Source organism: Varroa destructor, unplaced genomic scaffold, assembly GCF_002443255.2.
Source record: "Varroa destructor unplaced genomic scaffold, Vdes_3.0 BEIS01000001.1, whole genome shotgun sequence".
NCBI classification, from domain to species: Eukaryota; Metazoa; Arthropoda; class Arachnida; order Mesostigmata; family Varroidae; genus Varroa; species Varroa destructor.
The window spans coordinates 25,460,849-25,473,462 of record NW_019211454.1 but is presented as its reverse complement, the minus strand read 5'-3'; positions in this window follow the sequence as shown (position 1 = coordinate 25,473,462).

The following is a 12,614-nucleotide window of genomic DNA, read 5'->3' as shown; positions in this document are numbered from 1 at the left end:
ACGAAATATTTCTTCGGTATACTATTCCGGGCATGACAATGTAAGAAACGACGAGGCCAATACTGCATCATAAATCAATCGTAACATAAAGCCCAAGCATATGTCAGAGCCAACGAAGCAACTTTCCACAGTAAATAAAAGCATTAATATGAGACTCACAATCATAATTATCATATCATAACGTAAAGCGTTATCATGCTGTATTTTTTTTGCCATAGCAGAAATGTGCAGAACTTTCTATAGTTATTCATAACTACGGTGACACGGTGCACATTAACAGTGGTAACATAGCACGCGAACGATATACGTTTCAGTGCGTTACCGTGCCGACCATGAACATTCAACGAAATTTCTGCCATGGCACCTGGTTGCTATGTCATCTGCTAGAGAAACTTCAGATAGGTCCAGTAAGATTCAGTCTGATTAGAACTCGTAATAGGGCCTAGTTCTTGATACCATACTGAGGATGTGAGGACTTGTTCACACCGTGGAAGTTGTTGAAGGTGATAGAAAGATTGCAACATGCGCCGATCTAAGCACACGTCTAACATCGGAGCTTCGAAATTCTACTTTCGACGTTCGAACTATTTCGCTATGCACATATTTTGCCCTTTGGGCCCTATGGAAAGAGGGACAGGGCCAGCTCGTGATAGCCATGGAGCAGGTAATATCGCCTCGCAGCTGTTACCACTGAGGATAGGTCATTTCTGTGCAACTATACCCCGAAATAATCCGCTTTTACAATGGAATAACATCCTCACTTAAAGCGAAGATTAAAGGTCTCTGTCGACGATATTGCATAGCTCCTTCACTTCGCAGACTGAACCTATCTTGAGCAACACAGTAAGCTTAGTCAAAATCGAACCCATCGATTAGAAGATCTAATATAATGCTCAATAGTAGAATCGAGAGCAAAACGAAATCAACAAAAAATCCACGTCAGCGCTGCGTACTTTACGAAGGTTAGCTTACCCGAAAGCCTTTCTCATCAGCAATGTACTCGATGGTTCTGGTTCGTCCATCGGAGAGCGTTTGCGTGAACGATCCTCGTGCTCGCAGTCCATCACTCACCTCGCGATGCGAATGGTGGCCTCCCTCGTTTTGTGCACCATATCCATACATATATGGAATCGGTGCATGGTAAACAACGTTCTCTTGTGACTGGCTGGCCAACGACGTGACGCGACGTTGACGGATCCGTCGACACTCCTTGGCACGCGTGAACGACAGGCAAAGCAGCTATGGCTAAACAAATGAGCTGAGCATCGCTAACTGCTAAAATTTCCACACTTAACTTTACAAGTACCAGATGGCATATTGCCCCAGACGCCTCTTCAACATCTGTTGTTTCAAACGCGAGTGTTAATTTTAATATGCAGCACAGATGTCAGAATAGGTAAGATAAAATGCAAGGGCCTAATTATCAGCGCTCTTTTTTAGTCACCTGATTATAGCAACGTAAACCAACCGAGCCTGCCTCGAATTATGCCTCAGCTAGCCATATGATTGCAAAAAACAGTAGGCTCGAGCTAAGCGGTAGGCACATATTCTTTAAAAAATATCCACTAAAGAGCTTTAGGGATTACAGTAAGAGCCGCGGCCTATCTGGATCCGACTAACGAATGTTGTTTCAGTATTTTTTCTTTAATGAGTGTCGTGAGTATATCAAAAGCATTCTGAAGTTATCGTTTATTCGCTAGCTCAGCCCGTCCCTGAAAAGATTACTGCAATCAACTATTCGGGCCAACTCTTCCATCCATAACGTGTCTATCAAATGTGAAATGAAAAAAAAAAACGTCATGTTTCTTCCGAAGTAACGGCTGTTTACGTTAAGAGTGCTCTTTGTAGCTCTTTGAACGCCTCATAGATATCTTGAGAAGGGGATGATTGCCTTCTTATCCAAGGGGGTTTTTAGAAGTAGAGTGTCGATTTCTCGCATCATCTATTTACTGACTCAGGTTAAAACACAATTACACGAGAATGCTGTCATAACGACCTCATTCTTCATATTCCGCCACCTGTAGACTGCCTAACGAACTGGATGTTGACAGGAGTACCAAAGCACCTTTGAAGATATCCGATATTGGGTCCAGACTTGATGCGTGTATAATGACTATTAAATGCCGCACGTACGTAATTGTAATCACGGAGAGTCAGATCAGATAATGTTCAGATCTATTAAATGACCACACGCAGTACGAAGGCATGACTGATACAATCAAAATCTACCTCAGATCAAAGCATACTTCGCACGCTGCTCACTTACATGGCTTTGCGGAAGAGGGTAGGTATGAAATGATCCATGTCTTTGTACAAATCACGTTATGTCGGAAACCGTCATTACGTTATCCTAATTTTACCTTCCGTACAGTGCGGTAAATTTTGCCGTGGAGTTGTCAGGCCATTGCGCCTTCGTTACACTGTTTGCTCTACGTGCCGATATGACTATATTTTCCCTTGCTTACCGAGTTCCGATTTTGATTCTGAGGTTATTTGGGAGTTTATTATTATTACAATAAACGACGACTAGACCAAAATAAGAAGATTAATGAACGCCAATTACCTACGGAAGGATCGTGTTTCGTTAACTAGGGAATCTACTGATATCATGTTTATGATGGCACTCGATGTAGCACCGCTATTATGACGACCAGAGAAAGTGTAGAAGCAGTTTACTACAGAGCTAAATATAACACGCCTGTATCGTGACCATGACAAATGTACTCAAGCTACCTTTCTTAGCTTCTATGTACGCTGTCGTGGAAAGCTCAAGATATGTCTTCACAGCCAACTTGCTTGAATTGAATGGCTGTCTTGGCAAGCATAGCAACTTCAACAATGCAAATGTTTCTACCCATTGTTTGCATCAGGTCGAGCCTCACATTCTTCTAATGACCGATTAAATCGACTATATATCTCCTAAGTGAAAATTAACTTGAAGATCGTTCATTTTCGGTTATCTGAGTCAAAACATACAACAGAGTCGTCTTCCTAGGCCGTTCAATGTCCATTCTGGAGTGGGCGTTCCACCACATTTCTCCAAGGGAAGTTTTCCCAAGGCATATTACTCGTTTGAATAGCTTGATTATTTTTCGACGATCTTCTCGATGCCCGTTACCAGCTTACGAAAGATTGATTTCAAATATCGTCTTTCCATAAAGTTTTTTCTTTAATTTTCGCATTTTTACTATTTAAAAGTAAAATGATGATTTTGCCGAATTTGTTAGGAATTGATGGAATATTTTAGTATGTATAAAAGAACTTTTCTGGTTCCCACATAGAAAGTGTTAACAAACAATACGATATTTTAAGCATTTATTCAACAAGGGGTGTAATTGTGATTTCTGATTGAAATTGTTGGAACTCAGGTGAAACATCATGGTGTTGCCGGTATATGACTCTTTCGGTTTTTACATAGAGGATGCAAGAGGTATAGATGTTTTTTCGTACGCAAATCTATCGGAAGACATTTTCGCTTGAACATGAAATTTTTTTTGTTTCAGACAGCGTTACATTTACTGCAGTGCCTTTTACACGACTTCGTTTATGTCTGCGGCGCATATTTACGTTGCTGCACACGAAAAGAGTGAGCAAAGAGCGTGTCGAACGGCCAAAAACGATAATCTAACATTGTTATATAATCAGGGTTGCTGTTCAGTTGTGTTTTTTAATATAATACTTTTATGTATAGCTAACGGCATTTCCCCCCGCCTATAAACATGCCTTTTGGTCTATATCTGCTTTAGGCTCAGATGTCCATCCTTGGACATGGCCTCGGATGCAGACGTATCAAAAATCGTTATATAAAAAAATCGATTGTTTTTATCTGTTGGGCCTGACTATAATCTGCTCTCTCTGTACGTGCTGAGATTTTATGGAACACGTGCATTGCTTGCGATGGGAAACCATTCAAAAGGCCATTGCGGCACATTGATAGAGGGTCACTGCTGTGAACGGGTTCGTTCTGTAAACACGACCGGGTGGTTGGTGACTCAACGAATTATCTATCATAACATCAATCGTCTCGAGTTCTGTTTTTTTCTTTCCTCAGTTCAGCTGCGTATCGCTCACTTAAGCAAAATTCTGTTATAGCAATATAATCAAATATAAAGCAAGGAAACGTATATTGTAGTTATGCATGAAAAAATAACCTAAAACTATATGTATATCATAACCTATATTTTATATAGGTCTATATATATTTATTTAGGTTTAGGAAATCTGTGCTGAGAACGTTGTGTTACGAGCTATACGAAGTGGGGTAAAAGTCTCGTGACGGTTACAGTATAATATTTATCTTCGTATATATAACATTTATGTGTCTTACATATATACATAGAATATGTATGTGTGAAGCTACATTCAAGCCAAGTACCCCGTATTGCCTCCATTGTATTTGTTGTATTTTTGCCTCCAGGTAATCGTTATTTACCCCATGCCGAAACGGTCATCGTCAAGCGATAGAAACGCAAATAGGGCAAAGAGAACCGCTGAATCTAACAGCACTTTCATGACGACAGAACGGCGTTGCACAGATGATGAAAGCAAACAGAATGAAAAAGCCGCAAAAAACAGAATCCACCTCACGCTGACAATGGAAGATGTAAGCAATATAAAACTGACTGATGAAATGAGATTTGTTATTGCCAGTAAATACATACATTCAATGATAGAATCGCCTCTTTGTCGTACGTAAAACAAATGAATTAAATAGCATACAACACGTTAGAGCGCTATACGAGTCGATGCCAGCTTTAAATTAACAACAGACATTGTCCGAAACAATTGACAATGACTTCATTTAGCGTTATTACAGAGCACCGACTTCCTGAAGAAACCCTATGATCCCTCATTAATTTTGAATTAATAACTATTGACGCTACGAATCCTTTTGTATTCGATGAATCCGCAACACAACACTGAGTGCCGCGGACAGGACTTCGTGAATAGAAACTAAGAAACCATTTCTGGGAGAAGCACAACGCGATACATCGTAAAGGTATGAAGATGATCCACTACTACTAAAACAGACATAACAAAGGCCACTCCAAATCATGCTTGTTTTATGGCTACCTACAATACCGAGCCATCGGGTGAAAATAGTTAGAATCAACGGAAAAGAAAAACTAATATATCATTATGATAATACAAATTATAAGTCATGAAGGTCAATTTACTTACTCACTGTGAGCACGCTGTCCTTTTCAATGACACCTCGTCGATATGGCCACAAAGATTGGATCTGAAGATCTATTCTATACCTGAATAATCAAAGGTCTCCCTTGTAAGAGCACGTCGTGATCGTTCCATAGAATGCCGGGCTTCTGAAGACCTTCGATTGCCACCTCGGGGTTTAAATACACTCATCATCAAGTATTAAATTAATTAAAGTAATAGTTAAGATTACCACACATAAGGTAAGATAAAACCACACATACAAAAAAGTGACGGAGCTATTTTTGAATTGGATAAACCCCAACTATAACTAACCAGTAAATAAAAACAGAAGCATCTAGCTTCCCGATCCGTGCGCGATATTCGTTTATCGAACGACTATATCATTAGAAAAAACACTTCCACGAAAAAGTACTCACATCAGTGAGAGAAAGTAAGGAAAACCCTCGGGAAAAAACGCCGTTCATAGCTTTTTCGCAACTATTACTAACTTACGCGTTGACGTACCCAAAACTGGGCCTGGGCCAACAGTAACTAGGACAAACGGAAGGCGAACGTTTCTCCACAACAAACTAGCGTGGGAATAAAGTCTATTACTCAAGCCTATTAGTTCATCATCTGTGTAGAACGACATGCATGATCTAACTGAGAAGGCATAAAGGCGTCCTCTTTACATTGCGGGATCCTCGCTTACACACTGGGCGACTTCTGGAAGATGAGCATTAGCACCAAACTATAGAGGATGCTGAACAAACGAAGATATTTCAGGGAATCCGAAATTATTTCTGGGTGTTTAAATTTATTAAACAGAACTTTTTCAATAACAGGACGACTCAGAATTATTGCTGTAAAAATCTGCTGTCAAGGAAGAACGTTACTTTGCCTATCCTACCTTTTCATCATGATAAAGGTATTACATATTTCCAGGACACATGAGCAAAAAGCTAGGAGATTCGAACCAGACATCCAAAATCAACAAAGTAAACGATAACGCTGACATTCTATAGAAACCCCTACACAATATTTGTAGGCAAATAAAATCGTGTACGTCCACGAACCACTTTTAAATAAAGTTCCACGAAGATGTTCGGTTGTCTAAATAAAAGTAACAATTTCAACGCCCCAGAAAGAGCAGGTACGACCTTCACTAGCTGTTTAATCGAAACCAAAGTAAATAAAAGTAAAAAAGCGACTATCGCAGTAGCATTAGTAAGAGCCCCGTCAATTTCAATGTTCAGAGGCTGAACTGCGTATTCCCGCTTCAGCACTTCCGTGCAAAAAAAAGAAATGCAAGCAGGTTCTTTTCTTGTTGACTCTTGCCATTAAAAGCCCTATAACTTTTCAGCTTTGAAGTTTTTTCGACACTGTTTGGAAAAATCATGAGGTGCGAGTAGCCTTGTAGCCGCGGAGCCCCCATATGCCTCTTTGACGTTGTCGGTAACAGTTTATCTATCTCTATTCATATCTAAAAAAATATAGTGTGTAACTTCTAGGAAAACTCAAAAACTGTAAACGTATTTTCTGGCCCCATGATTAAACGAGACGCCTCGAGAGGCGTTGTTTGGACGCTCCCTAATATATTCGGTTAAAGCTTACCTTTCGGATTAATTTTAATTGTATGTTTAGGCAAATCATGACACCTACTGCCAGTTGGTGAATGAAATAGCGATACCGATGATGCAGACCCCTGTATCAAAGGCATATCTGTAGAGACTCCAATACATACAACTTCATCACTAATAATAACTGAACGATATTGACAATCAACAACTTGCAATCGTTTCTAATACCGCTAAAAGTGAACTTCGAAAAACTAATCTTAGCGAAATTACAGAGACAAAAAACAGTGAGACAGGATTATATGCGCGGACCCCACCTACCCCACAACAACAGAAAAATCTCATACTCGATTTTGTAAGAAGCCCATCTTAATTGCTGTTTAAAAAAGGTTTAAACATTTCAAAGATTATTATTTGTTCAGTCAATTAGCGAAGTACAAGGACAAAAAATGGAAGATCGAAAGATTTTCATCTCTCTTGAAGACAATCAATTTAAATCAGGATCAGCCACACGTTGCTCGCAGTCGCGTGAACTTGAAGGTTTGCCTTAAAGCGAGCGATAGAAAAGATAGCTAAAGTTCCTTATTCGTAATACTCTGCAATAAAATTTTAATAGACAATGCTGAGATTTTTTATTCAAAAGAAAATTGGAATCAGAAGGTTGGATCCTTTTCGACGTTTCCTCCAAGCCACTAACAAAAAACAGCACCTAATCCAAGATGAAGCATCGCAGAAGGACACGCCAAGATATTCGAAGACAGCGTTAAATGTCACTTATCTAATACAATTAATCAGCTTTTTCGGGTAGAAGCTTACACCTGTTTAGGGCCCGTGCAGCTAGACAAAAATGTGTTTATCGGCGATAAACAAAAAGCCGTTCGACCTGTACACAGTACCTGTAACCTGTACACAGTATATTGCTACAGTTGAGTGTCTGTCTGTTTATCGATCTGTGCGTCTGTCCTAGCTATTAGAATGGCCACATTGAGCCGATTGTTTCTAGGCTCTATCCTGAAATAAACTTAGTGGATGATAAAGTTTAATCGAGTGTTTATTTCCTTGAAAATAGCTCCTCTCTCCAAACGAGATAGTACAATGCTAACTAGTTAGGCTAGCTGGTTGAAAATTTGTCAGGCCTTACAGAATAGGCCCGCAGCGGATTAAGGGAATCATTGTTAATTGTTCATATTTCTACGAATTACTGACAAAGTAGTGATTCCTTCCGAAATAATTGGGAATCGATGAAATATTAGGCATCTCTGATAGAAGAAATGCTTTTTCGGGGGTCGTTTGCCATCAATTGCTTTAATGAGCCAATGGACATTTGGAAGCAGATTGGCAAAAGTAGAGAAAAGGGAGAACTGTAAGAGAGTATCGAGATTACAACAACATTCCGATAAGACAGCGAGAAGAATTGTAGGTTTGGGGTCTGGGCGTGGCAATCGCGGCCCAGAGGTTTACTTCACATCTACAAGCGACGTCTAAACTCGTTCGGGTCTATATCGAAGCTGAACTCAGTGAGCAGCAACATACATACAAGTGCGTTAATGGATTAATCGCAACCAAGTAACGAAGTAGCTATTGGGTAAAAACGCTAAAAAAAAATCATACTAAATCAATGAACTAGCTGTACCAGGAGCATCGTTCTTTGGGCGGTAAATGCAGCCTGATAAGTGATGCTAACAGACTGTCAGAATCAAAGAAGTATAATCTTGGTCAACATTTGGCTGGAGCGTTCTGAACTATTATTTCAAAATTGAGGAACAAAAATACGTGTATTCGTGGTATGCTTTTCACCGAGCTCGCGCAGTATTCCTTCGTCGTGCGTTTGTGCTCCTGACAGAGGGCGCTGTATTGTACTCGGAGTGGAGGTGCAATTAAGCAGTAGCACATGTTGAAATCCGTGTCAACTTCATTCATATTATAACAGACTGATAAAACAGCTATGAAAGTAAAGCGCGAAAATTGCAGGAAAATGACATTTGACGCAAATCCAGCATATAGCTTAGATCAGCCCAGAGTATAACATCATAACGCATCGAATCAATGAAATCAGCAAAACAAAACGCGCACCGCAAAGGCCTAGGATCCGTTTATTTATCTATTAGGCTAACTAATTTTAGTCTATCGGTGTGTGCATGTGCACATGTCGGTGGAAGCTTGTGTATATGGCTGTGGGATGGCCACCGTACAGAGCTGACAATGCTTTATATGGAAAAAAATGTATTTGTTTTTTCAGTCCGTACAAGACAGTTATCGTGTCTTCGTCGTTATTTGGGAGTCCATCAATTACAAACCATCCGGACATATAATAGGGATTCTTTAAATGTAAGAATACTTGCCAGGATAGTTTTTCCTTCGATAGAACGTCGTTTAAAAATGAATCATCTTATCGTATGATTCATCTTTTCGAAGAAGAATCTCAAGGTCAAAGTCGGCGCATTCTCTTTGACAGCCGTAGAGAATTTACGGAATACCTGCTTGAAGAGTTACTTTTTAAGAAAATGATTGATTTGAAGTAAAATGAAACTGCGAAATCGTTCGTCATTGGTGGAATACGTTAACGAAACGAATGAGTAAGGCAAATTACGTGGAACATTATTGCTCAAGAGCAAATAAACGGAAAAGCGAAGTTCCGGGGTCAAAAAGCAGTTATGGTTTTACTCTGTATTAATGGCCATTAATCGACCACCGGGCTCAAACAGGTATACCGCGGCTTTTTGTGTTTTCAGCTTACAGGCGTAACGATGGTCCTCGCCTAACGTACATTCGTGGAAAGTTTGGGAGCGGATTTATTAAAATGCCGAAACAAAAAAGTGCAGGAGAGTATGGGAGTAGCAGGAGTCTCTGCAGAAGGACAAGACTGACTCTCCTTCTCTGCGGAAAGGTCTGAACATGAGCGCGAAAACAACTGAAACAGAGCAAGGCCTTTGAACAGCGCATCACTTTACATATACATGTGGGGCAACATTTGTCGCTGTGACGAAATAGCTACAACAAGATAACGAAATCTGTGCCACAAGTTCTCAGAAGCATTCTAGTCAGAAACAGTTCTAAAGATATAGGCTTCCAGTCGGAGTGTGTTCCATGTTAGACGAAGTTCAGGTCCGCCCCCCAAATAACTGCAAACACGTAACGGAACAGCGAACGCAGGGTGATTGCATACCGGAGTTAGGCTAGTTTGAAATCAGGCGAGCTGAATTAATCAGTGGTAGAATGGACGCGAGCCGAGCTCAGTATCTAACAAAACTCGATCGGTTAATCCGCATCGGTTTGTGACCTGCAAAGGTTGAGATGGGGGGGGGGGGGGGGGCTAAAGGTCCCAAATGATGATAAGCAACGGAGAGTGGCATGGCACGGCACAAATCTTATTCATTGTCTTCAGTGGTGCCTCGATATCAAAAATGTTGCTGTGAAGTATATAGGATAGATGACTTGCGGCGGCGGCGGAAGAGGCCCTTGACACAATGTGTGGTATTGTGATGTACTGAGAAGCTCATAATCGCAACGCTCGCCGTGCGCCATCCGGATAGATGAAAAAAGCTAACGTGCTAGATTAAAGCAGAGCTGGCTGTTCCCAGCCGATTGTGTCACTAGCATAGCTCAATAGTGACTACAGTTCTTTGTAAGCCCAAGTCATTAGAGGGCTGCTTCAAAGCAAGAGGACTACTTTTTACCTCTGTCGCAATAAACGCGTTCGTAGTGATGAAAACATTCTGATAGCACAACAAAGGTACTATTGCATAGATAAAGCTGCGCATTTCGTACTTACCACCACAAGTGGACAGATCAAAACTATACCAGTAAAACATACGAACAGAGCTTTTAGGTCCATTCCCACTGTTTTTCAATTACACTCCTAGATAACAGTAAGCTTGTACCGAGATACGAAAAGACGACTACAGCGATATTTCGCACTTGGCCATTTCGAGCAAAGCTACTATTTCAAACTGTCGGCCGTATGTAGTGCCACACCGGGGTCATACTATTTTAAAGTATCATTAGACAACAGCTTCGGATCGATGGCGGCCTGTCGAATCAGCGTTACAATTTATCAGTATCGCCGACACGTTAAGGAGTGAGGATGCTTGAAGTGGCAAGTGCCGCTGCTGAAAAATCAGCCGGTGATGTTCAGTCTAACAACGAATGGGACAGTTATAAATAAATATATACGAACATATCTATTCGATCAGCTCAGCGTAGCGGTACTACATGTTACACGGCTAGTCGTTGTTTCGATATAGTAAGTTCATAGTGCGCTGCGAGAATGTTATCTAAATCGGTCTCCGACGTGAGCGGAAATTTAATCTGACCACGAAACCAGCATTGAGACAGAGACCTTACCGATGTCGTTATAATAGAAAGAATATTGGTAAATAGTTTTACCATTTATCCGTTTTATGATTCAGTTAAAGGAAGCTCACAATGTATCCTGCGCGAAGATATTAGGTATCCCTCTAACATTCACTGTTGATATGGTGAGTACAAAACGTACAGCGAGTTCAAAAGGTTACGCAGTCCATACCAACGGATATTCATTGAGGAGCGACAAATCCTCAGGACATTCTTTGATCAGATATTGATAGGCTTTTTCTTCCCTATTTTAACTCGTGTACTTTTCTCAACCAGTGTTTTTCGTGCTAGGTCGTAGGTGAATATTTAGGTTTGTACGAAGACGCGCAAGGGAAGATTTTCTGAAGCTAGATTAGGCTTCTAGAGAGCGTCCTTCCTAGCGACTCCTTCCGTAACTTATTAAACGTTACACATATAACTTGAGTAACATGAACGTTTGCATTCTACTGACGTAGCGCCAACAAGTACAAGTAAGTTTCCACCCTAACGAACGGTTATCTTAGAAGAACGTTTCCATTTACTACACATAGCGAAATTACCTTCCATCAGTAATATGCTGCTCAATATCGATTGAAACAAACATATTTGTTTTTACCTTTAACATAGTTTCATAGTTTCTTAGTTTTGCTTTTTTTAATTATTGCGATCTAGCTTGCCAGCGTTATGTAAGTAGGAGGAAGATAGCCGTGTTGTTTACAGACAATTTACAACAAAGCGCTCGCAAACGCAAACAAACGTTTCGTGTCTTCATCGTTAGTTGCGAATGCCATATTATTACATTGCAATTCAGAACCAAACGAACATCTGGGTTTTTTTCCTATTTACACACACATTGTGGCCAGTTAGCTAGCATACTCGTCCAATGATCCTGTATGCAAATTTCAGTCCATCTCACCGACTGTTTCCACGTGACTTCTGCGTGGTCTCTGTTACACTGAAACACCGCGAATCGATAATTACGCTCTATACTAAATGGAACGTCCTCTTACAGCTAAGTTTCTAACATAATTAATGAAATAGTAACGTAGCTAAGTTCTTTTTTAGGGACAATTCTTTTTTAGGTCATAAATAGATTGGATCGAATGAAAAATCGATAGGGCGTTTTGACTACAACAAATTGAAATCCTTTTATCCGATCATAGTCTACAGTTCCACTCCAGTAGAATTTCAATGAAGGCCATATATACGTAAGTATAGAAGGATATTTTTTTTCGGTAACGCTTTCTTTCTTTACAATCGTAAGCAGTCTCCCGGCGTATTTGTAGGTCCTAATTTATTTGAAACATTTTAATGCAGCTCCTGGCAGAAATGATTTCAATGAAATTTACTGATTCTTTTCGTCATGCAACTGGCACTGTAGATGGTCGTCGTTTTTAACTACCTATTACCTGACAGAAATTTCGCAGAGGGACGCACTGCCTGATTACGGGAAGCGATAGAGAGCTTTTCTTTGCAGTCGCCAATAGCTCGTTATTCGAGCTTGTTATAACGGTTCGTTACTTCGAACGGTAAAATCCGTAGACTGGT